Source organism: Coturnix japonica, unplaced genomic scaffold, assembly GCF_054131305.1.
Source record: "Coturnix japonica strain WE unplaced genomic scaffold, WE-NBRP24 Scf039, whole genome shotgun sequence".
Classification (NCBI taxonomy): domain Eukaryota; kingdom Metazoa; phylum Chordata; class Aves; order Galliformes; family Phasianidae; genus Coturnix; species Coturnix japonica.
This window is the reverse complement of record NW_028188942.1, coordinates 3,275,728-3,302,463: the sequence shown is the minus strand read 5'-3', so window position 1 is coordinate 3,302,463 and position 26,736 is coordinate 3,275,728. Positions and strand designations below refer to the sequence as shown.

The 26,736-nt window shown below is 46.3% G+C and overlaps 2 long non-coding RNA genes across 2 annotated transcripts in view; one reads left to right on the top strand and one right to left on the bottom strand.

Annotated features, from left to right (window-relative positions):
• Positions 1-4,345: 4,345 nt before the first annotated feature.
• Positions 4,346-26,736, bottom strand: part of LOC146753250 (uncharacterized) — a 235,405-nt gene continuing 213,014 nt past the window's right edge. Inside the window, exon 4 of the long non-coding RNA XR_014940175.1 lies at positions 4,346-4,499. This is a non-coding gene — a long non-coding RNA (uncharacterized LOC146753250). The remainder of the gene's footprint in view (positions 4,500-26,736) is intronic.
• Positions 24,485-26,200, top strand: LOC146753265 (uncharacterized). The gene is made up of 2 exons (XR_014940187.1): positions 24,485-24,569; positions 25,905-26,200. It is a non-coding gene; the product is annotated as an uncharacterized LOC146753265 (long non-coding RNA).

Below are 26,736 nucleotides of genomic sequence, written 5' to 3'. Positions count from 1 at the left end.
CCCAGCCTTACCTTCTCATGTCGTTCATCTTGTTCTGCAGCTCCTGCTCTGAATAGTCTTCTTATATTCCCACATGATGTACCCTGAAATACATCATTTAGTGAGTCTGAACAAAACATAAGACATTAATTGGAACTATGAAGAAATGTCTTTTGCACTTTACTTGGAGAATGTTCCATCCTATAACTTCTGCTCTCAATTGTAACACATGACTTTTTATAAAAAGAAAGATAACAAGTCAGCTCTTCAGTGTGCACATTGATGGAACTTGGTGAAATACAACTTTAAGAAAAGGTAATTTGAAAACTTCAATATTCTTATCAGAATCTCTGCTATTAGTTACCGTTCCAATGTTCTGATCTGATGATGTGTCTCTCAGAGCTGTTTTGTCACTCCCCCCCTCAAATGCACTTCAAGTGCTTTAGGAGCATCACTGGAATTTTGAATAAACTCGATATATCTTAGCAAAGCTGCTACAGCTGCACAACTGAAGTACTTTGGAAAAAAAAGAAATCTTTAATGAACGCTGAACAGTGTTATTTAATTATAATCCAGGTAATTAAATTAATTAAACCAAGGAAATCACCTTCCAGTCACTCAGCTCTCACCAGGGAAATCGCTTCCCTGCCAAGCAGATGCAACCAACACAAGCTGCTACATCACTCTAGGGCCCCACTGAGTCTTCCCAAGGGGTCTCCAAAGGCTTCCCTGTTGACTTCTGGGAACCTGGGAACACTCACATGGAAGCCAGTGCCCCCTAATGTGCCCCAGACGTTTCTCAGGGCCCCGCAATTAGCTCTACAGACATCCAGACATGCCCCAGAGCAAGTATGTGTGCTGTAGGGAGCCCAAGAGACATTCCAGAGCACCCTAGTACTCCTCAGTGCACTCATGGATGCTTCACCTGTCTCTAAATATGCCCTACTGGACTTTGTTTTCTCTTCTGGAGCTTTCCTTAGTTCTCAGCTTTGCTTTCTCATGCCATTTATCTTGCTCCACAGCTTTTGCTCGCAATATTCTCTCTTGCATTCCCACCTTCCAACAGAATCACAGAATTGTAGGGGTTGGAAGGGACCTCTAGAGATCACTGAGTCCAACCCCCCTGCCAAAGCAGGTTCCCTACACCACGTTGCACAGGTAGGTGTTCAGGCGGGTCTTGAATATCTCCAGAGAAGGAGACTCCACCACCTCCCTGGGAAGCCTGTTCCAGTGCTCCGTCAGCCTCACCGTAAAGAGGTTCTTGCACACATTTGTGCGGAACTTCCTATGCAGAAGTTTCAGCCCATTACCCCTAGTCCTGTCCCCACGCACTACTGAAAAGAGACCAGCCGTGCCACTATGGCCCCCACACCTCAGGTATTTATAAACCTGGATCAAATCCCCTCTCAGCACCGCCAACGACAACCCTCTGCACTCTGCCAGTCAGACAGTTCACGACCCACTTCACTGTCCACTCATCTATCCCATACTTCCTCAGCTTTGTTATAAGGATGTCGTGGGGGACAGTATCAAAAACCTTTCTGAAATCAAGGTAGACTACATCTACCACTCTAGCCCCGTCCACCCAGCTAGTGACATCTTCATAAAAGGCCACCAGGTTGGTCAAGCACGACCTCCCCTTGGTGAACCCATGCTGAGTACTCCTGATAACCTCCTTATCACCCAGTTCTCTGGAGATGGCATCCAGCACAAGCTGTTCCATCACATTCCCTGGGACAGAGGTGAGGCTGACTGGCCTATAATTACCTGGCTCTTCCTTCTTGCCCTTTTTGAAGACTGCAGTGACATTGGTCATCCTCCAGTCTTCAGGCACCTCCCCAGTTCTCCAAGACATCTGAAAGATTACAGAGAGCAGCTCAGCAATGACCTCCACCAGCTCTCTCAGCACCCGTGGATGCACCCCATGCACCCATCCCATGTATTTATGGACATTAATGTTTCCTAGGCAATCACAGACCACCTCTTCCCTGACTAAAGAGAAATCTCCTATTGTCCAGACTCTCTCATTAACCTCCAGGGTCTGGGATTTCTGAGGGAGAGCCTTTTCACTAAAGACAGAAGCAAAGAAGGCATTCAGTGTTTCTGCCTTCTCAGCATCCTCTGTTATCAGAATGCCTTCCTCCCCCCCTTGTTTTTTGTTTATTAGCAAACTATTAATATACTACAAAATAATAGCACTAATTACTAAGTAACATCACCATGCCAGCATCCCAACCACCTGCTTTAGAGATTTCTCCTTCATTTTGTGCAACACTTCAAAAACTGCAAAGGAAAAAAGCAAGTACAGAACCAGGACACCACTTCCCTCAGGATTTTACAGTCTCATTCATGTCTCACAGATGGAGGCCCTGACAACAAGAGCTGTGTCTGTCCATAACAAGGACTCACCTCTGCAGGTGCAGGGGCAGCTCTCAGAGAAGCCTTCTTCATTTCTGCTTTCTTCTCTTTTTGTCTTTTGACTGGGAGGTGGTGTTGATCTGCCTGAGGGAAGGGAGGCCCCTTCAGAGGGATCTAGATAAGCTGGATCAACCTCACTGGGCTGAGGTGAATGGGATGTGGTACACCCAGGCCAAGTGCCAGGTCCTGCACTTTGGCCACAATAACCCCATGCAGCGCTATAGGCCTGGGGCTCAGTGGCTGCAGGACTGTGCAGAGGAAATGGACCTGGGGCTGTTGGTCGATGCTCAGCTGAACATGAGCCAACAGTGTGCCCAGGTGGCCAAGAAGGCCAACGGCATCCTGGCCTGTCTAAGAAATAGTGTGGCCAGCAGGAGCAGAGAGGTAATCATCCCCTTGGACTCAACACTGGAGAGGCTGTGCCTCAAGTCTTATGTTCAGTTTTGGGCTCCTCGCTACAAGAAAGTCATTGAGGCACTGGAACTTGTATGTGGAAGTCTGTCCCTTGAGCAGCTCCCATTCATCATCAGCTCCCATTCTGAACCCCACTGTGCAAAACTTCTAACTTCTACTGCAGATGGCTGCAGTCACCAAAGCTCAGCCCACTATCCAGGTATCAGCCTTCTCCCTTCTGTTTTCCATCTTAGCCCATAGTTTTGCTCCCAAAAATGGAACTGCACTCCAACAGTCAAAACACAAACTAATACATCACTTTCACTGCTCCTTCCTGCACCCCCAAATTAATGGTTACCTGACATCCCCTACAGCACAGCACCTGCTCACAAGTATCATTCAAACTCTATTCTTTCATACTTCTTGAGAGAGGACGGTAAAAACTCCCTTCTGCATGGCGGTAAGGACAGTCTGTCCCCATCACATCCCTCTGTGTGCTGAAAGCTGCCATTGGATCTCTTGCAGCCTGCTGGCTGCTGCTCACAAACACAGGGAACTGCACCACACTGATTCTAAAGAGAGAAAGGAAGAAACTCTGGTGGGAATGAGCACCCAAGGTTTGCAGAGATGCTCCAGATTGTGACAGAGATGGAATATCAGAGTGCTGGGACATGATTGATCACTAAGGAAAACACTTGGAAGCACATTCAATCTGCAGAAGCTGTAATTACTGGGCACAGTCAGCTTTCCTATGGCTCATCTGGAGGAGGCGGGTGGTCTCACACATCTGCTCAGGGGCTTCAGCTGAGACACTTGCACAATGCTGGGATCATTCTGATGGAAACTATGTCTTCAGATACCATGGTTAAATCCATCCAAAATGATCAAGCCGAGCCTTAGCTCTTGAGCAGCACTTCTTCCCCACCCTTCACTACTCCAAGCAGCTCCAACAAACTTCTCAGAAGAAATCCAGGCCAGCACAGACCTGGAAGACCAGAACCAAGTGCCGCTTGTGGGACGGCAGTGCCCACTCCTTGCTTCCACCCTGCTCCAGCAGGTTAAGGAGTCTGAGCCTCACTGGCCTTTGACAGCTCAAGACTTTCAGCACCTCATGCCAACATTTCTCACTAAGATACACCTCAGGCATTGAATTCTCTTCTCACTACCTCCTCCCAGTCCTTCCCTAGGAACAGAAACCATTCAGATTCTACAGCAAACTACAGCATCTGCACTGCAAGAGCACACTGAACCACCTGCAACAATGAAACATGGTTTTGGAGAGTGGGTTTGAAAACACACCTTTAGACAGCTGTCTCCCTGTAGCCAAAAGGAAACCAAGCAGCAAAAGAAGAGTCCAGCCTGAAACATGCCCATGCTACTAGCCCAGGTTTTTCACAGTCAATGCAGAATCCATCCTGCTCTTGAGGTAACAAATGACCAGTGGGTCTCCCCTTGCTCCACCCCTTCTCCTTCAAAGCCAGAAAAAGAAAGAAAAAACAAGCAGAAGAAACCCAGACGTACCTTTCCACACACAGAGCAGAAAGTGGAACAGCAGTTGGTCTCCTTCCTGAGACATGGTGGGGAGCATCCCAGAGGAAGCCCAAGTTCTTTGCTTCTCTCCACAGGGACTTCAAGCACTCTTGGCAAGAGCTGCTTTGGTTCTTTCTTCAACTGCTTCCATCACCAGAATCTCCTTTGGAAAAGGAACACTAAAGAAAGAATCAGCAAATGAGAAAGAATGAGCAATAACCACTTTCCCAGCTTTCTTCTGACATGCAATTAAGACTCACGACTTGGGCAAGGTCTTAAAATCAGCTGGTTACAAGAACTGTCCCAAAATATATCCAGCTTCTGTACAGCTGCCGTTATTTCTGTCAGTGAGTGTAATCACAGAATCATAGAATGGCCCGGGCTGGAAGGGACCTCAAGGATCATGAAGATCAATCGCCTCCCTGTCCCTGCTGGCCATCCCCTCTTCTGATGGAGCCCAGGGGACCATTTGCTCTCTGAGCTGCAAGAGCACGCTGATGGCTCACGTTCTGTTTTTCATCCACCAGGACCCCCAGGTCCTTCTCTGCGGGGCTTCTCTTAAGGACTGCTCCTCCCAGGCTGTAGAAATGCCTGGGATTCCTCCAGCCCAAGTGCAAAACCTTGCACTTTGCTGTCTTGAACCTCATTAAATTCACCTAGGCCAACCTCTCGGTTGAGCTCCCTCTGAATGGCATCCCTTCCTTCCACTGCATCAGCCGCACCACTCAGCAAACAGCAGAGGGTGCACTCCATTGCATCATTGGTGTCACTGATAACCATGTTAAAAAGCACTGGTCCCAAGACAGACTCCTGGATGACACCACTTGTTATCAGCCTTCACCTGGACATCGAACCATGAATCACCACCCTCTGTCTGTGGCCTTTCAACCAATCCCTTATCCACCAGGTGGTCCACCTGTCAAATCCACATCCCTCCAGTTTAGAGATAAGGATGTGGTGGAGGGCCATGTCAAAGATCTCGCTCAAGTCCAGGTCAATGAAATCTGTTACCTTCCTTTTGTCCACAAATGCCGTCACTCCATCATAGAAGAGCACCAGATTGGTTAGGCATGGCCCTCCCCTGCTAAAGCCACACTGGCTGTCTTGGATCACATGCTCATTCCTTATATGATCAAGCATGTCTTTGAGGCAGATCTGTTCTTCAGCATTTTCATCACAGTTCTACATTTGAATCAAATAATTGGTGTTGCTGCCACCAAGAAAACCTCTTTGTCTTCTACTCCTGCTGCAGCTTTCACCAGAAGCAAAGGGAGAGGCCACCTCCTAGATCCAAATTTTAAGAAACCAACACCCAATAGGTGTCATCTGAAGTAAAATAGGAGAGAAATCAAGATGACTCTTCTGCATCCAGCTTGGATCACTCCCTCACTCAGGCACACCACCATCAGATCAAGGAGATGCTGCCTTCAGCTTAGAGATTGTATGGGAAATCACACCTTGAACCTCTGATTAATCAGCTGAGGCAAGTGTTGGTTCAGCTGCGGGAGCACAGGTGAGAGTAATGGAGCTGTGCTCACAGAAAGGGTGGACCTCGACTCCACCTCCTCTGAGACCTCATTTAAAGGCTGACCACCACTGAGGCAGCATCTCTTGGAGATTGCTCCCCAGTTGAGACTGCCTCAGCTTTCTGGTCAAAACATCGACATTGGTGAGTTTTCCTTTGCTAACAACCTTTGACTATTTACCACCATCTTGGTTAACATCTTTTTATTAGCCACCCTTACAGAGACCATAAGGGTTTGGGCTTCCAAACTCTCAGCAAGCATTTGGATCAGCCAGCTTCCTGCTGGGGAGCCCCCTGCATCACTGCTGCCTCCTTTGGTACCGTACCTGCAGATGCTTCAGAGCTCATTAGCATGGACTTCCTTCCTCCCCTCAGCAGCTGCTCCTGCACTCACCTTCATTCCTACTCAGATACCGGCCGCTTCCAGCACCAGCTGACCTGCAAGACACAGAAAGGAAAGGTGGGAGTCATGCAAATCCCCAAGAAGCCCAAGGCTGCATCACCACCACGTATGGCAGCCTCAGGAAGTCAGCTGCAACTACAGCCTTTGTCAGAATGGAAACAGGAATCGTCAATTAAGTATGACCTCTGAACTCATTGCCACCATCAGAAACAGGCACTGAAATCGCTCACTTCACTGCAGCTGGTTACCTCCAAATTCTTTTACTTTTAGGAAAATGCGGACACGGAATTGAAGGACACTAGAAAAGTGACATCTACTTCATTGTAGGTGGTTAAACTTGGAAGCAGGACTTGAGCAAGAAAAGCTTCTCAGCTCAGAATCACAGAATTATCAAGGTTGGAAAAGACCTAGAAGATCATCTGGTCCAACCATTGCCAATACTTCCCGGATAAATCATATTCCATACATCACATCCAAACGTTTCTTGAACACTCCCATGGTCAGTGACTCCACCACCTCTCTGGGCAGTTCATTCCAGTGCCTGACTACCCTTTCTGAGAAGTAATATTTCCTAATGTCCAGCCTGAATCTTCCCTGGCGCAGCTTAAAACCATTCCCTGTAGTTCTATCACTGATTACTCGAGAGAAGAGGCCAACCCCCAGCTCACTACAACCTACCTTCAGGAAGTTATAGAGAGTTATAAGGTCTCCCCTGAGCCTCCTCTTCTACAGGCTGAACAATCCCAACACCGTCAGCTGCTCCTTGTAAGGCCTGTGCTCCAAATCCCTCACTACCTTCGTAGGTGAAGACATTCCAGAACCGCAAGGTTTTCCTGCATGGAGAGGCTCAAAACTGAATAGGTCAGACCTCCTCCTCTCCATCATTGCTGTCACGTGAAAGGCTGTCCTTGGAACTGCAGTGACTCATGCATCCTAACTGCACTCCATTGATGGAAGCACACCGTGCATCATCGCTACTTGCCGGGGTGTTCCTGCACTGGCAAGGGATGGATTCACCTGGAAAGAGTAGATACACAGTAGTCAGTGTAAACTTTCACTATCCAAGGAGGCAAAGGCTTGGTGCTGCCTGTCAAGCAGGTTTCAAGCAGCTTGCGAGACTCATTTGGGAAAGACAAGTGTCAACCAAAGATGTCAGGCACGGCTCGAACGCAGGAATACAGAAAGAGGTACAAGCCCACTGAAAGCATGAATTCTACCTGTGTTGCTGACAAGCAGTGATTTGAAAGCTGGATTTGCACCCTTACCTGCCAGGACCAAGACTTCAGCTTCAGAGGGCTCCCTGGCACTGCTCTGCAGTTGGTTCTCGGCCACAGGGGATGGTTTGCCCAGGCAGAAGCAGGAACGCCAACTGCCAGCTGCTGACTCTGCCCTCTTACTGGGAGAACTCAGTCTGGAGAGAGAAAACAGAGCATGCTGTCAGTCGTGGTGCAGGGTGAGGGAAGAGCTGCACTGAGCCCTTGCCAATAGTTGCCTGTTCCCAGCACTACCTGGTTTCTGCTGAAACACAGCTTAGAAAAGCCCTCTGTTTCAAACAGCAGAGGACGCTTCCATTCCTACAGCTCAGCCCTCAAGTCCTGCTGGCTACATTTGCTTTTCTCTGGGGCTGGATTCTATATGAATTTGGTCTTGTCCCACATAACACAGCCAAACAACTTCTCAGCCTGACATTTTATTGAGTCTGGCCCTCCAGAATAATTGGTGCACTAACAAGCTCACAACATGCTTGATTAAAGCACGGAATTAAAAAGAAAGTCAGCCAAACAGAGGGTCACATAGAACAAGAAATGACAAATAAACACTCCTGAAAGGCTACGTACTGCAAACAGAGGGAACGGTGCGGAACAGGCTGGGTAGGGTTTATTCCACATCGAGCACAACAAAATCTGCACTAAAATGGGATGGGGGAATTCCATTCCACCACCAAATACAGGTGTCTCCAAGAGGCAAAAAAAAAAAAAAAGAAAAAGAAAAAAAACAACCCAGAAGTTTGAACTTCAGAAGTTCAGTTCCTTTTCCCATTTATGTTACTGTGAAGAAAATAATGCCATTTGTGTCCAAACTAAGGGCAAAAGAAATAAGTAACTCACATGACAAATGCACAGGTGTTGAATCTTCAGCATCCATTAAATCCAAGTTCCTTGTTTTTGTGGGTTTTTGTGTGTGTGTTCTGCTTTGTGTTGTGGCATTTATTTATTTATTTATTTTGTTATTTTTTAGTCAAAAGTTATTACCAAAGGAAAACTCACCAATGTCGATGCCTTGACCAGAAAGCTGAGGTAGTCTCAACTGGGAAGCAGTCCCCACATCCCCCTCTGCCCCCCCCCACAATGGCCACTCCCGTGCACTGCAGCTCAGCCAATCGGAGCCGGCGGAGCTGCCGCTGCCCAATGGGAGGCCGGGGGAGGCCGGCGCTGGGACGGGGAGAGGAGAGAAGAGACAGAGGCAGCACTGAGGTGGGATGGGCTGATGGGGAGTGCGGGGAGGACAGGGGGGTGTGGGGCTGTGGGGGGGCAGAGGGGGATGTGGGGCTGCAATGTGTCAGCGTCTGGAGCACAGGTGAAGGCAGCTGAGCTGTGTGAGCAGTTGTGTTTGAGTCTGGCTGCAGCTCTCTTAGACCCCACTGAAGGGCTGAGTGCCACTGGGAAAGGATCTCTGTGTGGAGATTGCTTCTACTAGAGGTAGTTCTATCAGACTGTTCTATAGAGCTGTGCAGGGGCTGTAAAGGGAGCTGAGGGGGACTGTAGGGGGGATATGGGGCTGTGGTGGGCCATAGGAGGACTAGGGGCTCTAGGGGGCTCTGAGGGTGTGTAGGGGTTGTGGGGAGCTATTGGAGGATATGGGCAGGTATGGGGCTTGAAGGGGTGGTGTATGGAGAGATAGAGGGTTGTGGGGGCCTTAGGGTGATATGGGGCTACTGGGGGCTGTCGGGGGCAAATATGGGGAGGAATATGGAGTTGTAACAGATTGTGGGGGTGTAGGTGTGGTATATATATATATATATATATAGATCTGTCATTGTCTTCATTCGAAGAAATCTGAAAATAAAGAGTCCCAGCTGATAGTAAAGACTACCCAGAGGGATGGGATGACCATATGGACTGTGCTGAGGATGCTTTATAATGTGTGATAAACACTGTGAAGCAGTGTTGCTCCAGGAAATGGCCCAATACGACACAGAAGCAACTTTAAATATCTTCCAGTCACAAGCTGTTCATATCTAATGTCTATTTTACCCAATGTTTTCCAGTTCCAGAAGCAGAGGATGCCTTTATCAACAAGCGGAAGGTGCAGAAGGAGGTGAAGGCTGCACCAACAGAAAATGCCACGCTGAGCTGCGAGGTGGCCCAGGAGAAGACGGAGGTGAAGTGGTACAAGGAGGGGAAACTGATCACCTGGAGCAAGAAGTTCAGGGTGGAGTCAGAGGGCAAACAGCGTTGGCTGGTGGTGAGCCAGGTGGAGAAGAAAGATGCAGGGGAGTACAGCTGCGAGGCTGCTGGCCAGAAACTCACCTTCAAGATTCATGTCACAGGTAAGACAGGTGTTGTCTGAAATACAGCAGAGAACAGTAAAGTAAAATCTAGTTTCTATTATACAGTGATCCAGTTGCAGTAGTCTGTGCTGAGGTTTTTTCCCTAGACTTGATTGGCTGGGTTTGTAGAAAGTATTTGGTTTTAGTATGGCACAAAGACCTGTTTCAGTCTGTCTGTAGAATAATAATTACTGATATATGTACAGTGGAAGCAATATTCAAGATATTATTCAAATCTCTCCTGTGCCTGAGATCCCAAACTGTAATTCCTGTTCACAGAAACATTTGACTAAGATAAGTATGTGCAGTGAGGCTGGAGTGCATGTTGTACGTGCAGCCTTTCATGGCAGGAGAAGCAGGAACTTCTCCTAGTAGTACACTGACTTTTTACTATGCCTTTATGTTGGAGGCTGCATCTGGATAGGTGAGTCTGCTCCTCACAGTAAGAGACCTGGTAGAGCTGACTATTCCCAGAGCTCAAAGCAAAATAGATAGCTGCAAATCACACACAAAGAAGAAAGGACTGCGTTGGTGAGCATATTTCCTTTGTGCCTTTGACAGTCACAGTTGTGGCAATGGTAGAGGCCATGAGGAGTCTGTTCAGGAAGCCAGGAGTACTGTTCTGGGTCATGAAAAGGCAGCCAGTGATTTGACTATCACATGTTTATGTGTTTTGATGTTTCACAGTGGGTCTTAAGTAAAAGGAACTCAGGTTTTGGTTGCCTGCAGGACAGATGTTCTTTTGGGTTCAATATGTTTGCATAGTGACTTGCAACCATGGGACTGGTGTTCAAGGACCCTCTTGGTTCCTTCAGTTCCTGGGTTCTTTCTTGCCTAGATTTGACACTTAGTTTTAACAGAAGAGCTGATATTCTCTAGTGAAGGCTATTAGTTTGGGCACAAGTGGTAACCTAAACTTGTTCCAACCTGTACATACAAACCTGCAAGATGGTCTCATTTCAGTCCCTCAGTCAATACTTTTTCTTTTCTTCCCTCAGAGCCAAAACCTGTGTTTATAAACCAGGAGGAGGTGCAGAAAGAGGTGAGTGCTGCCCTGGCAGCAAGTGCCTCCCTGAGCTGTGAAGTAGCACAGGATCCAACCGAAGTAAAATGGTACAAGGATGGAAGACTGCTTGCCTCCTCCAGAAAGTTCAGAATGGAATCTGTGGGCAAAACACGGCGTCTGGTTGTGGAGCAGCTGGAGAAGAAAGATGCTGGAGAATACATCTGCGAGGCTGCTGGCCAGAAGATGACCTTCAAGTTGGAAACAACTGGTGAGCATTCGCTTTGGGAGCACTAAGCAGCTTTGGTGGGATGTGGATGTGAGGGAATGGGTGGTTTCATTGACATGAGAGAACAGGCAGTGATGCTGTGAAACCAGTTGGATGATGCTCAGCCTGGCCATGTGCCTCAGAGCTCTTTGCTCAAGGAAGCCAAGTGTAGTTGTGGGTTTGCTCTCAAGAGCACAGTTTGGTAGGGATGAGTTGGCGGTTGGACTAGATGAGCTTAGTGGTCTTTTCCAGCCTTAGTGACTCTGTGGTTCTCTGCTTCAGGAAAGACCTACTCGCTGACTTACACACGCGTCCAAGTCAAGGATGCAGCAGAAATAAAATCTATAGCAGAAAAGGCAGAATCTCGTGCCCATCTTAAAGTTAAAGGTAATTATGCTTCTGATGATCATTTTGCTTAAATTATCTTATGTTATAAACCAGCTAACATCCTTTGCTTGAATGTCAAGGAAGTTAAACACCACCAGGACCTTTCACAGAAATAAATACTCCTACCTACCTACCTTTCTGCCCTCAAAATATCCAGCTTGTCTTTTGGGATTTACTTTTGCTAAGTAAAACAGATTATTTTCTTAGGAGGTTGATTTTCTACCGCTAGACTTCAGATTTATGTTTGAACGTTGAGGGATAAAAAACATAGCTTGTCTTTTTCTTCACTTTCTCATGCTGTTTGAAAAGAGCACAGAGTTTGTTTGTTTTTTTTACTATATACAATGTTAGGGTATATATATGATGTTAAGTGTGATAAAGAAAAGGGAGACATTTGAGTTAGCGCACTACTCAAGAGTTCAGTCCCCAGCTTCGTAATGCGAGGAGTTTGATATCGGGGTGGGAAGGTCATGTTTTGATTTGGATGTTGGACTGGGAATCAGAAGATCTGGGCTCTCTTCAGGTTGTCAGTCATATTGTCTGACTTCTTAACAACATTCCTTTCTTTCTAGTATTTTTTAATGATGTTTTAAGGCATTTTGAGGTGATAGGTGTAGTGTTCATGTGCAGTAATGCTGACGTGAGTAAGTAGGGTGATAATGTAAGGGTTTTTTACATTCCTTCTAAATCTCTGCTTTCTCTCCTTCCATCCTTCTTAAAGAGCAATCCATTAATCTAGTAAAGGAGCTGTGTGATGAGGATGTGACTGAGCCTGAAGAAGCCAAATTTGAATGCGAGATATCCATTCCTTCTGTGAAACCTCCCAAGTAGTATCTACGTGGGGAAGTCTTACAGGCTGGCAGAAACTTGATTATGCAGCAAGAAGGCACCATCCACCGGCTGACCATACTGAAAACCACCACTGATATGACAGGCACCATTCAGTTCTCAATTGGCAGATCCAAATCCACAGCCAATCTGCTTGTTAGAGGTAACATATCCTGGCTTGGTTTACATCATGAAGATGGAGAATTAATTAATGTCCAGTCTTCCTTCACTGGGGTCTTTGAAATATTGTGTGTGTGTCTGGAGGTTCTGCTCCATTTCCAGTTCAAAGTCATTGGACACTAAATGAGACAGCTGCGTCTCAGTAAAAGATCTGTATGGATAGTTGTGATGTGCTTACTATTCAGATCTACAGAGCTGAGGTTTTGTCCTTGGCTATACCAAAGAAGTTAAATCAGGTGAAATTAATTGTATTTCTGAAGTAGACAAGTTTAAGTTTGGTAGCACCTAAATTTGATGCAGTTTGTCATTGATTTTATCTGAAAGAAATTTGCAGGCTTTTTATCTCCTGTTGTCCCCAGCGTAAGAGTCTCCATTCACATCCTAAAGTACTTATTATATTTTCAAGTCACTCTTATTTGAATAAAAGCCTCAACTGGGAGCAATTTAATAAGCACAGAGCAAGAGCTGGAGCTTGCATTTGGTAGATACTATACAGTATTACTTTATAGAAATGTAATCAATGGCCTTCCCTATAGACAATCATTTGTTTTATCTTTAGAGTTGTTCAAAGAACCATTGTGAACATGAAATTAATTGGAATGGAATAGATGCAAGAGACTTTCCTCTTCTTCCAATTGTCCTCATCCTTTCTTCTCTTCCACCCCTGCTTTTCAGATTACCATATACAAATCACCAGGAAGTTGGAGGACAAGACAGCTTTGGAATGTCATTCTGTCATCCTGTCCTGTGACTTCAGGCCTTCTCCAAAGGTTGTGAAATGGTTCAAGGGCCACACACCCATCGAGCCCTCTGAGAAGTACAAGATCAAGAGGGATAAGCATTCAGCAGAGCTCCAGATTCTGAAGCTGAAGCCCGATGATGCTGGTGTGTACAAGTGCAAGGCGGGAATTGCAGAGACTGAGGCCACGCTGACAGCTGAAGGTATGAGCAGGGAGGGTGGCCTCTTCCATGTCCTATTTCACCTCAGATTTCTCTTCTTGAGGTTGATTTCTGCCGTTCTCTCCTGCTAACTTTGCAAATGTATAAACTTCACTGAGAAGATTACACAAAGATTATCTAGTCCAGCCATTCTACCACATCCCAGTATGCTTTATAGTAACAGTGGTAACAGTTCACCTTGTTTCCCTACAGCCCACGATGTAGAAGTAAGGAAGCACCTGCAGGATGTGGAAATTGAAGAAGAGAGCTCTGCTGTCTTCTCCTGCGAGCTGTCCCATGATGATGAGGATGTGGAATGGTTTCTGAATGGCAACCTCCTTTACACCAACAATTACAATGACATCAAGAACGTTGGCAACTGCTGCACACTGACAGTGAAGCAGGTTAAGCCTGAGGATGCTGGCCCAGTGACAGTGAAGTCAGACAAGGTGTCAGAAAGCGCGCGCCTGAAGGTGAGAGGTGGGTCTGATCACAGCCCTCCTGGATGTAAGAGATGCTAAGGAGCGACAGTTCATTCCATTGTGCAGCAATCCTGCTTCTAAAGCTCACCTCTCTGGGGTGACAAGTCATCAGGGGCTTTCTTCCAGTGGAAGGTTCCATTGCAGCAGATATCAACGAAGGAGGATGGTTTTGGTGTCCTGCCAAAGCATTCAATTGCTTTTTATCATCATTTTACTTAACACAAGGAGAGTTACAGGAGCAAATTTTTTTACTGCTTCAGTGCCATGCAGTGTCAATGTTGTTGTCTCCAAGGATTTATGACTGCAGGGAGAGATCATTCAGTGTGTGTTTTGCCTCTGGAATGACGAATGACCAGGCTGTGAGCAACCCGATCTAGCTGTGAATGTCCCTGTTTATTGCAGGGGAGCTGGGCTAGATGGCCTTTAAGGGTCTCTTCCAATTCTAAGGATACTGTGATTCTAATCTGCTCTCCCCAGTAATTAAGCTCTTTTACTCTACGCGCTCAGAGTTTGAAGGATTTCCTCTTTCTCCTTTCTTTTGCATTTGGTGGATCTTTTTTCCCCAGTGTAAACCTCTGATGTGTGAAATAGAAGATAGATAAAAGGAGTCAATAAAGAGGAAAATCAAAAGTGTTCAGCAGCTTATCCTCTTAATACTGTGGCCTGCTGTATGAGCTCTGCTCCACGTGAGGGCAATGCCAGCTCTCCAGCTTTAGAAGAGCTACATCCCAATTTTTTTGTATGATATCAGTCCCACCCACGGCAATGCAGGCTGTCCCTCCTGTTCCCTGTATTCTCCTACTGAATACTTGAGAATTCCATAAAGCGTATTCAGTCAACAGACATGAAACCACTTTAGGTTCTATATTGGTGTCGTCAGTAATGGTAAAGATTTATTGATACCTCTTTAAAAATCTGAACACAACTGGAAATGTCTCAACTTCTGTATCACGTTGTTCTGTTTTGCCTGTTTAATTGCAGAGAAGCTTGCTGTCTTCATGAAGTGTTTGAATGATGCTTTTGTTGAGGAGTGGGGTGTGATTAAATTGGAATGCGAAGTCTCTAAAGAGAAGGTCAAACCAGTGTGGAAAAAGGACGGTGTTGTGCTCACTTCTGGCAACAAGTTTGAGCTGCTACAGTCTGGGAAGACCCTATGTCTCCTTCTCCATGACCTCGAGAAGTCAGATGCAGGTTTATATACCTGTGATATTGGCACTGATGTTGCCAAGTCAAATGTCGGCGTTCAGGGTAAGTACTGTGGAAAGTGAAGGAGTGCTAAAAGCACATTCAGTGTGGTCACTATGTCTTACACCTATTCCCCCACGAGCCTTAATAGTTTCTACAATAGAACTGTATTTCTGCAATTTAGCGCAGTGATGTCTGGAAAATTCCCATTGCTTTTGAAGTAAATGTATCTCCTTTTGCCATGAAAATCACCAAACACATCAAGAATGTCCTGGAAATGTTTCCTTTCTAAACATCCCTAAAATGGAGAAATGGTTTGAACACCAGTAGGGGTAGGATGGTAACAAATTAGCTAATAGAAACATTTAATGTCTTGTCGTAGGCAAAACCCTTTTTCTCACGCAGCATCCTAGAGTTGTCCTCTCTGTTAGGTTTTTCCCTCTGTAGCTCATTGAATCTTCATTGTGCTCCATGGACTGAGCTGCTCTCCTTGTAGCTCTTCCAGAGCAAAGACAAGAGATTCACGTCTCTTTTTTTTTATAGCTTTCTGGTAATTCTGAGAGGAGAATGTCTTAGAGAATACATCAGTGAGGAACGCAGCCATGATCTGCAAATCCTGAGTTCAAACACCAGTACTGCTACTCACATTGGTCACGAATGCCTTTTCTCCATCTAAACCTCATACTAACCTATCTCTTATCTTCCAGAGCTGAATATTGGCATTAGCAAACGGCTGAAAAACAATGAAATCCAGGAGGTAGAAGATGGCATTTTGAATTTTTTTTGAATTTTTGAATGCATTCTGTCCCATGAAAGCATTGATGAGTTCAAGTGGACACTGAATGGAAGCAGAGTGGAAAGTGGTGGGCGATTTAAAGCTTCTAACGTGGGTTGGTAAGAGACTCTCCTTATCAAAAGTGTGACTCCTACTGACTCTGGGGAAGTCGTTTTTATTGCCCGTGGTCTAACCTCCAAAGCCTCTCTGTCTGTGAAAGGTAATGAGATGGGAGAGATTCTGGGGTCTGATTCCTTCAACTGTCTTCTGATAAGATTGTCATGAGAGCTAACTCATAATATGGTTAAAGTGAATAGCAACCTTCTACTTGAACCTTGAAGCACTGAGAATTTCTCTTAAAAATAAGTAAAAGGAGGAACCATTTGACACAAATGTGAGAACTACCCAAAGCACTGGGGTAGTGTTGGAAATGGGCATCTCACTACAGCTTGTTCCATTAACAGTAAATCAGGAATGATCTGTTGAGGGAACTGTGGGAGCAAATATCCTCTAAGTATAAGCTGAAGGGATGGCCTTCACATCATCTAGCTGTACAACAAATTCCTATCTAGAACATGTGCATCTGAGAGCATCATCTGAGGCTCCCAGTGTGATCAGTGGAGAGAAGGAAGAGGCAGTTTTCAGACATGGTTCATCATCCTCAGTGGGGTAGATTTAAGAGAGAATTAATGGTGCCTGGAATTCTATTGTCTGTACTTTACAGATTACTGCTGGCTGTAGGATGGCCTCTGTTGCAAGTGCCTCTCTAACTTATCTCCAGCATGTAGATGCGTGTATTTTGAGAGAGGCATCCTACCCTAAGTGTATGTTACTCAAAAAGCATGTTTTCTTTCAGAAAAACCTACTGAGGTAACAAAACAGCTGGAGGATAAGACAGCAGCAGCAGGGCAGGACATCAGCCTGAGCCGTGAGCTGTCGAAACCAGATGTGAACATCAGGTGGTACAAGGATGGCAAAGCAATCAGAAAAAGCCAGAAGTACGACTTGCAGCAGGAGGGAACTGGGGCCATTCTGATCATCCATGACTCTACCGCCAAGGACAGCGGGGAGTACACCTGTGAGACAGAGGACTCTGAAACAAAAGCCAGGGTCACTGTGCAAGGTGAGTTGAAAAGCACACTGGGGAAGGCATGTAGAGAAGTCGAGGTAAATATCTGCAGCCTGTGGGTGATGTTTTTCTCTTCTGTTTCCTTGAGCGGGATCAATTCTTAGTTTTCAGAAAATATGGTGGATTAAAATATTTTAGTTAAAATAATCTCTAAACTGAATGATAAATGGCATGAGAAAGCAAAGCTGAGAACTAAGCTCCAGAAGAGAAAACAAAGTCAAGTATGGCATATTTAGAGGCAGGTGAAGAACCCTTGAGCGCACTGAGGAGTACTAGCATACTCTGGAATGTCTCTTGGGCTCCCTACAGCACACATACTTGCTCTGGGGCATGTCTGGATGTCTGTAGAGCTAATTGCGGGGCCCTGAGAAACCTCTGGGGCACATTAGGGGGCACTGGTTTCCATGTGAGTGTTTCCAGGTTCCCAGAAGTCAACAGGGAAGCCTTTGGAGACCCCTTGGGAAGACTCAGTGGGGCCCTAGAGTGATGTAGCAGCTTGTGTTGGTTGCATCTGCTTGGCAGGGAAGCGAGTTCCCTGGTGGGAGCTGACTGACTGGGAGGTGATTCCCTTGGTTTAATTAATTTAATTACCTGGATTATAATTAAATAACACTGTTCAGCATTCAATCAAGATTATATTTTTCCAAAGTACTGCAGTCGTGCATCTGTTGCAGCTTTCCTAAAATATATAGAGTTTATTCAAAATTCCAGTGATGCTCCTAAAGCACTTGAAGTGCATTTGAGGTGGCGAGTGACAAAACAGCTCTGAGAGAATCATCATCAAATCAGAACATGGGCACGGTAACTAATAGCAGAGATTCTGATAAGAATATTTAAATTTTCAAATTACCTTTTTCTAAAGTTGTATTTCACCAAGTTTCATCAATATGCACACTGAAGAGCTGACTTGCTATGTTTCTTTTTATAAAAAATCATGTGTTACAATTGAGAAAAGAAGGTATAGCATGTAACATCCTCCAAGTAAAGTGCAAAAAACATTTCTTCACAGTTCCAATTAATGTCTTATGTTTTGTTCAGACTCACTAAATGATGTATTTCAGGGTACATCACATGGGAATATAAGAAGACTATTCAGAACAGGAGCTGCAGAGCAAGATGAACAGCATGTGAAGGTAAGGCCGGGAACCAAGGACACAGCTTTTGTGTCACTCAGCCACCTGTGGCAGAGGTCAGGATTTCAGCAGGGATTTCTGCAGATGTTCCTTGAACACCCCCAGGGTGGGTGACTCCACCACCTCCCTGGGCAGTCCATTCCAGTGCCTGGCCACCCTTTCTGAGAAGTAATATTTCCTAATGTTCAGCCTGAACCTCTCCTGCCGCAGCTTGAAAACATTCCCTCTAGTTCTATCAGTAATGACACGAGAGAAGATGCCGACCCCCAGCTCACTGCAACCTCCCTTCAGGAAGTTATAGAGAGCAATGAGGTTTCCCCTGAGCCACCTCTTCTCCAGGCTGGACATTCCCATCTCCTGCAGCCTCTCCTCATATGGCCCCATTGTGCTCCAGACCCCTCACCAGCTTTGTTGCCCTTCTTTGAACACGTTCCAATGCCTCAGTGTCTTTTTCTCAGTGAGGGGCCACAAACTGGACACAGAATTAGAGTTGTGGCCTCACCAGTGCTGAGTACAGGGGGACAGTCACCTCTCTGCTCCTGCTGGCGTCACTGTTTCTGATGCAAAATGTATGTAAGTGTCACTTGTGTGACATCCTTTTTGATGGAGTTCTGTGACTGGAGTTCAATGGATTTGAGAGCTGACTTGAAGCCTGTGGGCATCACCCAGGAGTTGGGGTGAGAGGATGAGGCGTAGGAACAGGAACCTCTTTGGTCGTTCTTAACTCCCAACTTTTTGGTCAGGAATCTCTGTGTGTTTCTTTATCATGTAAAGAACAGAGTCATTGTGCAGCTTGTGAATGAATTGATTCACGCCTGCTGATTGGTGCTGTTCTCTACAGGGAGCTGCAATGGAAATGGACACTTGTGGTCCACTGTCCAGCCCCCTCCCGTGTTGGATTTTCTGGGCTTTGAGACACGTCTTCCAGATGCACTTTGTGTTATTTCTGATGTGTTGACCTGTTGAGCTCCAGCCCCAAAGGAGGATTCAAGTACTACCATTGGGAATGTAGTATTTCTTGCTAAACAGAATTCGTGTGCACCCTTGTCTTTCGTCTGCACAAAGGATCTTGTAATCATCTCTGTCTGTGTTTCTTTTAGAGCCAGAGATGGAGCAGAGAGGAACACAGACTTGGGTGAATCTTCATTCAGGAGCAGGGACACGTCATGCTCATCTGAGGTGTCTGGCTGACAGCAAGAGCAGAGAGGTAAGTTTCATAGGGTCGCGTGCCCATTTTATTTTATTTTTCATTCATGATGCATAGAGGCGTTCCCCAGACAAAGTGAGCATTTCTCAACTGGACTTTCTAGAAATGAGCTAGGCAGTGAAAATGGGTTTGAAGCATTCCTAAGAGCCCCGCAAGAGAATGCTGAGAGTTAATCTGGCACCCTCCTTTGGAAACGTCTGTTGTCTGTCAGCTCTTCAGCTGTGCCCTAACACCTCCCATTGCGCTGCCACACCAGGATGGAATTCCAAGCCCACACTGAGTCCTGGAATGTTGTGGTGCCGTGTTGGAATCAGATGTGACCACGTGGTCTTGGCTCCCCGCCTTGTGGGGGGTCATGGTGGACCAGGCTGTTGGCCGTTGGTGATGTCATAAGCGGCTGGAATGAGGGGAGGAGCGGTGCGTTCTGTGTTCCTTTGTGGGTGAGCTAGTGGTCGGAGTGGTTGGTTGTCTTGTTGTTCTTGTGCCTTTTGTGCCGTTAGTTAGTTAGTTTTGTTAGTTAGTTAGTGTTGTTAGTTAGCGTTGTTAGTTAGTTACTGTTGTTAGTTAGTGCCGTTAGTTAGTTAGTTCCGTTAGTTAGTTAGTGCCTTTAGTTAGTTAGTGCCGTTAGTTAGTTAGTGCCTTTAGTTAGTGGCTTTAGTTAGTATCTTTAGTGCTTTTTCTTCTCACCGTCGTGTGCAGCAGCTTGTAGGTAAGCTGAGCTGACGTGGGATGGATGGGTGGGCAGTGAGGTGTTGAGAACTGCTGGCTGTTTGAGCTCACAGCACCGTATTGCTTACTCTTGACCATCAGACGTAATTTTCCCCGGTACACACGTTCCAAAGGGGGTATCAGTAAAGTTGGCACCTGTCCCGTGCTTCTTCCATTGTCTTTGCTCAGTAGTGGAAGCATTGTAAAGTTGCTGGGTGGACAGGCATCACGTAGCCTGAGACTCAGCATGTCTTGCAGCAAGTGGGTGGGACAGTTGTGCTGTGTGTGTTATTCCATGACTGTCTTAGCCCTGCTCACTGACCTGCTCTTTCTCTCTCCTCTACTCACCCTCCGCCCACTGCCTCGGTGCAGCTTTTGCTCTCATTTCATCCGAGCAAAGCGACAAGGAACTGCTGCAGATAGCTTGAGGTGATCTCACTGCCAGGTACGTGCCATGTTTTGTCCCCCCGCATGGTTTTGCCGCAGGGTATGCGCGGGTAGCTCTGAAGAAGTCTGTCCATACTGTGCTGTGTGAATAGAGAAAACAGAAGTGTGTTTCTGCTCTGTTCCAGCTGTTCACACTTGCTGTGATGGGTGCTGCGTGCAGTGGGATCAGCTGTGAGCCTGAGTTGGCGGCGACGGAGGTACAGTATGAAGCTCTGGCCGGTCTTTTTTCCCTGTGTTGAGCCATTAGAAGGAGCTGCAGGTGTACTCTCCTGCATGAAAGAATGGGCCAAAAAGGGCCTGGCCACCCGTCTGTGCCAGTGCCATTGCTGATTAGTCTGGGTAGAGAGAGATGCATCTTTGCATGGCCTGGCAATGCACTCCAGAAAGGGAAATAACTGTGATGAGATGTGCAGCTCCTTCTGAAGTGCTCCTGATAAGGACGGAGCGCATTTGCTGCAGCTTTCTTTGCAGATGTGCTCCTCGCCTTGAAATCCTCCTGGTTTGTCCTCATCTCCTGACCACGGCCTGTGCTCTATTTTGCAGGCTGATAACATGCGGGAGCCGCAGCTGGTGCGTGCTATGTCATCTTTAAACGTACCAGCGATTGCGGCAGCCCATGTTATTAGGAGCCACGTCGCCCAGGGGCCGGATGAGCTCTCTCTGGAGGTAAGCAGTTCCAGGCGTTCCTTGTTGTTGTGCACAGAATTAGTATAGAGTGTGAACGCCTCGGGAATACTCTCATATTTTATGTCGTAGAAGAAGGCTTTTGTTTTAGCTGTGCTGAAGCTGGGATTGATGTTTCAATCTTTTGCAGGTTGGAGACATCGTGTGCATTGTTGATATGCCACCAAAGGAGATGAGCCCCTGGTGGAGAGGCAAGCGTGGCTTTGAGGTAGGCACACATTTTTGACTAGAGAGCACAGCTTCAGTAGAGTCGGGAATCTCCGGTTGGAGCTGCTCTGCCTGCACAGGATGGCTTCTGGATGCAAACAGTTGCCCTGTGTCGGTGTCAGAGGACCTTCCCTTTGGCTCTGGGCTTGGGCTAATGCCCACCTGTCTTTTTGTTCTTATTACAGGTTGGTTTTTTCCCTGGTGAGTGCGTGGAACTCATCAGGGGAAAACTGCCCGAGCCCATCCTACATTCGTTGCCAAAGCCAGGTGCGTATTTTACATTTGACAATGCGGGTTAGTAAAATGGGGTCTGAAGGTGGCTTTCAGGGGGTTCATTAATGCCCGAGTTGAGCAAGCTTAGAAAGAGAACTGCATTAAGCTCTTTGGGCACCTCCAGGGATGGGGAAAATCCGTTCTTGCGTGTCTTTGTTGGGAACATGCTTTCTGTTGTTACGTGTTCTGTTGAATGTGTTGCACTCGGCCTCGTCCAACCGAGCCAGGGCTGAAATGAACTTGTTTCTTTGTTTTGTTGCGCAGAGCCAAAGAAACGGGGCAAGTTCATCTCCTGCCTTCGTTCCCTGTTGAAGGCCTGCCCCAGGAGAGCGAAGCAGCCTGAGCCTCCAACATTCTCGGGATCCATGTCCCTGCTTGACATCGTTGAGAGGTATTTAGCCAACAGGACTTGAGGGCTGAGCTGTAGGAATGGAAGCATCCTCTGCTGTTTGAAACAGAGCGCTTTTCTAAGCTGTGTTTCAGCAGAAACCAGGCATTGACAGGAACAGGCAACTATTGGCAAGGGTTCAGTGCAGCTCTTCCCTCACCCTGCACCACGACTGACAGCATGCTCTGTTTTCTCTGCAGAATGAGTTCTCCCAGTAAGAGGGCAGAGTCAGCAGCTTGCAGTTGGCGTTCCTGCTTCTGCCTGGGCAAACCATCCCCTGTGGCCAAACGCCAACTGCAGAGCAGTGCCAGGGAGCCCTCTGAAGCTGAAGTCTTGGTCCTGGCAGGTAAGCATGCAAATCCAGCTTTCAAATCACTGCTTGTCAGCAACACAGGTAGAATTCATGCTTTCAGTGGGCTTGTACATCCTTCTGGCATTCAAGCCTGTGCCTGACATCTTCAGTTGACCCCTGTCTTTCCCAAATGAGTCTCTTGTCAACACAAGAGCTGGACCTGCACGAGGATCACTTTCAAGACAGTGACACTGTTGCTAGAAGCCTATTTGCTTCTGCCCACCATCACTGCATAGCCAAATGTCAAGAACCTGTTTCATGATTCATCTTGTGAAACTTTGACACTAACTGCTGTGCGTCTACTCCTTCCTAGGTGACCCGAGCCCTTGTATATCTCCAAGACGCCAGGCATGTTACGATGCAGCATCCTGTGATTCCATCAATGAAGAACTGTTACTAAGCACAGGATGCTGCAGTTCAGATGAAAGCCTTCCGTATAACATCAGTTATAAAGAGAAGAATGCCATCATCGTTGAAGCTCTCGTTCATCCCATACCTGTTGAAGCTGCTGACCTGAGCCTGCCAGACTCCTCAGGCACCAGCCTGAACCGAGTGCCTTTCGAGGACAGCCCAGCCCAAGCACAGCACGAGTGCCCCGACAGCAGCACAACCATGCAGGCTCAGGTCAGCATTACAGAGGAGAAGCCAAACATCTTGGAGGGGGAGGTAGAATCAGGCCAAGAGTCCCAGGCTCCGGGCAACAGCACGACTTCTGAGACACTCTCGTCAGACAACAGAGAATGAGTCCCATCTTTCCTCCAGACCTCACACCCCCTCCTTTTTCCTATTGAATAAAGGCACGCTCGTGCTCAATCAACGCCTTGACTGAATTCTGAGTTTTCATTCGCATAGATTGGGATGAGTACAAGAAACAGCAAGACAGCTCAGCTTGCAACGCTCTGGCTGTGGGGTGCGTGCAGGGACACTGTAACCATACAGGGAAAGGCTTCCACTGCTTCCTCAAGCTGTAGTCCAGCCCTGCTACTGCTCTGTGGCACAAAGCCCTGAGGGATGTTCCATATTGTTAACCTAAGTGAAGCCAGCTTCATGCACTGTGTTTTGTTGTTGCTGGGTGAGAGGGGGATGCACGTTGGTGAGAAGATGAGCATTGCTGGATCTGCCACGAGTGTCCCTTCTGCCTCTAAGAATATGTCCTAAGTAGGATGTGAACACTGCTGGCACTTCCTCATTGCACGTGCTTGGAGGATCTTCAGTTCTTGCACATTCAGGATGTCTGTCAGTGACTACGAGGAAATTCTCAAGTACTAGGAATTCCATGAAACAGTTGTAACGGGTAAGTGTCATCTTTGTACAGAAACAGCACGCCTAACAGTCTGTCTCACCACTCTAGAATTAATCTGAGAATAGATTAACAGCTCTTGTCAGTTCTCTAAGTCAGGTTTCATTTGTATAAATTTGAAATTCGTTTTTTAAACCAGTTGGAAATTGTAATGTTATATTAGAGAAGAATTCACACTCAACTTTAAGCATCTGTGTTTTGATTTGTAGGTGGTTTTGCCAAGGTAAAACTCGGGCGGCATCTTCTTACTGGTGAAAAAGTTGCACTAAAAATCATGGAGAAAGTTACTGTAGGGGTAAGCCAAAAGGCATTTAAATATGATAATATCTTCTGTTGGAGTTGTGGAGTTCTCAAGAACACGGGGGCAGGTGGGATGGTACATACGAATGCAGCCTACTGGTCCCATTGCCTTTTGAAAGATGCTGTAGAGCTGGAAAAAGTTTAACAGAGCACCACAAATCTTGTTGCTGGTTGTTCAGAGGGCAGAAATCTCTGGCTTTAAAATGGAGGAAGTTATTACATCATTACATTACATTACATTATTGTTACATTATTACAGCAACTTTACCAAAATGCCAATGAAAATGCTGAATGTTTTACTTTTCATTTTTCACAGCTCTGTTTCAGAATTTCTATGGGAGTGATGTCAGTCATTGCTGAGTTGATGTTGAATTGTGTACTGTCCCATATGTGCTTGTTCTGTTCCACAGCAGTCAGATGTGGTACCTGGTATGTCACAGTAGTTAGCGATTTCATCGCTTGCTTTTATGGTCTCTTAAGGATGACTTGCCTCATGCTAAAACAGAAATTGATGCCATGAAGAACTGAAGTCATCAACATGTTTGCCCATTGGATCACGTAAGAGAGACATCAAAGAAATATTTATAGTCATAGAGGTAAGAAATAGTTTCTGCTTTCTGTGCTGTCTTTCTTACTTATCTTTCTCTGATACTCTCTAAATGCATTTTCAGATAACCTTATCTTACAGGGAAGCTGTTTGATTGCATTGTTTCTAAGGACCGCCTTTTGGAAGAGGAAGCTCCAGTCTTTTTTTGACAGACTGTTTCAGCAATTGCTTCTGTTCACAGTCAGGGTTATGCCCAGAGACCTCAAACCAGTGAGCCTGAACTGCAGTCAGTCTTCCATAAATAATAATGAATGTGTTTTTATTTTTCTGTTGGCAGAGAGAGTTACAGTACTCCACTCCATTCCAGTGGACTGCAGGAGAGAACTGAAGGGGGGAGAAGTAACACAATGTAGAACTCATGGGTTGAGATAGAATTATGTACTGAGATAGAGAAAAGGATAATAGTTATGATGAATGCAAAAGCAATTGCTCACCACCTACCAATCAGTGTCCAGTTAGCCTCCTAGTAGTGGAAGAGATTTACATGAAGTTATACCCCCTTCAAAACTCCTTCCACAATATGTCATATAGTATGGAATATCCTTTGGCCAGTTTAAGTCAGCTGTCCTAGTTCTGTTCCTTCTCACTTCCTTGGGCTCTCAGCTGAGATTGACTGTGGCTCTGTACAACGCTGCCTGGCAGCAACTGTAAGCATCACTGCGCTATCTCCATTGTTTCTCTAGAATGAAAACGTAGTATTATATCAGACACTGAAGAAGATAATTCAGTCCCAGCTGAAACTCAGACAATAACTTGTGCTTAGGATTCTTTCCCTACAGGAAATGTTAGATATTTATTGCTATGTGGTACTGTGTTCTGTAGCTGAGCTGGATTTTGTTATCCTTGAAGAAGTATCTTCCTCTGAAAGGGGAGTAAAACATGATGCTCCTAATGAGCGGAGCAGAGACACAGATCTGATCTGAGTGTTGGTTTCACATTTTTGTGATGCTCTTTGCTGCAGTTTGTATCTAGAGAGAAGCCCTTGTGGTGTCAGTCTGTTGTGTAACCTGCTCTAGTTTTGTGCCTCAAGGAAGAGTGATCCTTTAAACAAATGGTGGCTATACAGAGGGTGTGGGGTGAGATGCATTCCTCTGGCCCCATCCAATGGATTTTCTGTCACTGAAGTCTTGAAGCACAGGTTAGGTACTGGAAGGCTTGAATATTTCCTCACCAATAGGTTAGAGCTTGGCATTTTGTAAGCTGCTGGTATCTCGGAGTAAAGCAAATCATTACAGCACGAGCATTTTCCTAGGCATCTTATGAAATCCCTCTATCTAAGGAACCTTTCCCCTCTAAAAAATGAATCATTGTCTGTATGTTTTAGAAGCAACTGGCTTCCAGCTGAGAAGCTGATGGATTTATGGGCTTGGACAGGAACTGGGTGTGGAGGTGACTTGTAGAGATTTGTGCCTGAACCTGCTGCTCTGGGAATCGTGAGACCAAGTTTCTCAAGAGCTTTTCCCACTCTCATCATCACTTTCTGCGAGGGATGAGGCTGCATGTTCTCTCTGGGTAATATGTTCAGTGCTTGGAAAGCTATTTCCTTCTATCTAGTCTGCTGTTTAGGTGTATGACTGTTTCCTGTCACAATCCCATCGTGACCTGCTGGCCAGAGCCTCAGTCAATCTTCATACGCACCCCCTCTCCCCACCCCGTAGGCATTGAGAAGCTGCCATGAGGTTCCTCTGCACCCTGAACAAACATCTTTCTCCCCAGCTTCTCTTCTCTGAGTGGGAGCTTCAGCCCCCTGCACAGGCTGGATGTCATCCACAGAGTTTGTTTCAGGTTGTTATCCTTCCTGGCCAAAAACCAGATACAGTATTGTAGATGTGGTGCAATGAGTGTTGAAGCAGGAATGACTTGTCCTGGTCTGGTTGTGCTGCTTTTTAATGCAGCTGATGATCTTGTTGTACTTCTTTTCTGTCAGAGCACACTGCTGGCTTGCATTCAGCCTGTGGTCTCTCACCACTTGTCCTCCTAGTCCCCAGGTCCTTTCCAACAGATACAAGCTAGTATTTCCCACCTGGGATATTGGAAGATGGGAACTTGCCAGCAGTCAGTGAAGATCTCTGAGACAGCGAGAGCGAGCGAGCTTTGAGTAGACTGGGAACCACTGTCCACAGCAGGAAATAAGAGAAGAGAAAAGATGTTTCCTT